Below are 2,500 nucleotides of genomic sequence, written 5' to 3'. Positions count from 1 at the left end.
TCCAGAGGAGTGGAACGCCGTTCATCCCATGCGAAAAGGTGCAGGAGTGACCGAAATACGGCCCGTTGTAAATCGCCCCTCTTTAAGCCAAAAAAATAGGTACGCCTCCCAGGGCCACCGACGGGAGAATGGCTAAAAACGTGATTTTATCAAAATGTTACAAGGCAGGGCTCTGCACAGGGTCCAGAGGAGTGGAACGCCGTTCATCCCATGCGAAAAGGTGCAGGAGTGACCGAAATACGGCCCGTTGTAAATCGCCCCTCTTTAAGCCAAAAAAATAGGTACGCCTCCCAGGGCCACCGACGGGAGAATGGCTAAAAACGTGATTTTATCAAAATGTTACAAGGCAGGGCTCTGCACAGGGTCCAGAGGAGTGGAACGCCGTTCATCCCATGCGAAAAGGTGCAGGAGTGACGGAGATACGGCCCGTTTTAAATCGCCCCTCTTTATGCCAAAAAAATAGGTACGCCTCCCAGGGCCACCCAGGGTGATGCTTTTATCAAAATGTCACAACGCAGGGCTCTGCGCAGGGGCCAGAGGAGTGGAACGCCGCTGGTTCCATGCGAAAAGGTGGAGAAATGACCGAGATATGACCCGTGGAAGTCGTCACAATTTACCCCGAAAATAGGCGCTCGCGCTCGGGCAGAGGTCGGCGCTCGGCCGGGGTCCCGAGAACCGGGGCGAATAGGGTTTTCCCACGGCCGAAAACCATAGGAAGCACGGGGAAAATTCGGGACCCGACGTCCCAGGGCCCTCGGCGGGGACCGGGGCAACGCGACACCGTTGGTTCCACCCGAAAAGGTGGAGAAATGACCGAGATACGGCCCGTCAAAAGTCGTCACAATTTACCCGAAAATAGGCGCTCGCGCTCGGCCCCGGTCCCGAGAACCGCGGCGGAGGTTTACCGGGATGCTGCGCAACATGGGCCAGAGAGCATGTTTGGTTCGAGTTTACCGGGATGCTGCGCAACATGGGCCAGAGAGCATGTTTGGCCGAGTTTACCGGGATGCTGCGCAACATGGGCCAGAGAGCAGTTTGGTCGAGTTTGTGTGGGTTGTGTGCGACACTCCCGGCACATACATAGGAACACGGCTTCCAAGTGAGCGCACTTTTTCGAAATTTCTTCTAAGTGCCGCTTTTTCGAACCGGGGCGAATTGGGTTTTTCGAGGGCCGAAAACCATAGGAAGCACGGGGAAAACTCAGGACCCGACGCCCCACGGCCCTCGGCGGGGACCGGGGCAACGCGACACCGTCGGTTCCACCCGAAAAGGTGGATAAATGACCGAGATACGGACCGTTGAAATCGACTCGGCGTATCCGAAAATAGGCGCTCGCGCTCGGACAGAGGTCGGCGCTCGGCCCGGTCCCGAGAACCGGCGCGCCTAGGGTTTTTCCACGGCCGAAAACCACAGGAAGCACGGGGAAATCTCAGGATCCCACGCCCCACGGCCCTCGGCGGGGACCGGGGCAACGCGACACCGTCGGTTCCACCCGAAAAGGTGGATAAATGACCGAGATACGGACCGTTGAAATCGACTCGGCGTATCCGAAAATAGGCGCTCGCGCTCGGACAGAGGTCGGCGCTCGGCCCGGTCCCGAGAACCGGCGCGCCTAGGGTTTTTCCACGGCCGAAAACCACAGGAAGCACGGGGAAAACTCAGGATCCCACGCCCCAGGGCCCTCGGCGGGGACCGGGGCAACGCGACACCGTTGGTTCCATCCGAAAAGGTGGAGAAATGACCGAGATACGGACCGTGGAAGTCGTCCCAACTTATCCGAAAATAGGCGCTCGCGCTCGGACAGAGGTCGGCGCTCGGCCCGGTCCCCGAGAACCGGGGCGACTCGGAAATTCTTCTAAGTGCCGACTTTTCGAAATTTCTTCTAAGTGCCAACTTTTCAAAATTTACTCTAAGTGCCCTTGGCTACCAGGGGCACGAATCTGAAATTTCTTCTAAGTGCCAACTTTTTCAAAATTTACTCTAAGTGCCCTTGGCTACCAGGGGCACGAGGCGAGAATCTGAAATTTCTTCTAAGTGCCCTTGGCTACCAGGGGCACGGGGAAAATGTGTAAAAAAGCAATTTAATCAAAATCAAACAACGCAGGGCCCTTGGCAGGGACCAGGCGAGTAGAATAAAGTTGTTTTTGTGGCGAAACATTGACAATTGGGCGAGTTAGAGGTTTACCGGGATGCTGCGCAACATAGGCCAGAGAGCATGTTTGGTCGAGTTTGTGGGTTTTGTGCGACACTCCCGGCACATATATAGAAACCCAGCTTTTGAGAGCACTTAGAAGAAATTTCGAAAAGGTGGCACTCTGACGAAATTTCCAAAGAGTGGCTCTTCACACAAAGTTGACCGTTTCTTCATCCAGCACGCACCCCTGACCGAGTGGCAAACGTGACCCGCCATCGGAGGGCCCCCGTCGGCCATGGCCCCCCCCACCCCCGCGTGGAGGGCCTGGTGTTCGGACGGACGGTTCCTCCGGCCTGCGGGTTCGCC

Source organism: Solea solea, unplaced genomic scaffold (genome assembly GCF_958295425.1).
Source record: "Solea solea unplaced genomic scaffold, fSolSol10.1 scaffold_127, whole genome shotgun sequence".
In the NCBI taxonomy this organism is placed as follows: domain Eukaryota; kingdom Metazoa; phylum Chordata; class Actinopteri; order Pleuronectiformes; family Soleidae; genus Solea; species Solea solea.
The sequence above is the reverse complement of the archived record's forward strand: the minus strand, read 5'-3'. Positions refer to the sequence as shown.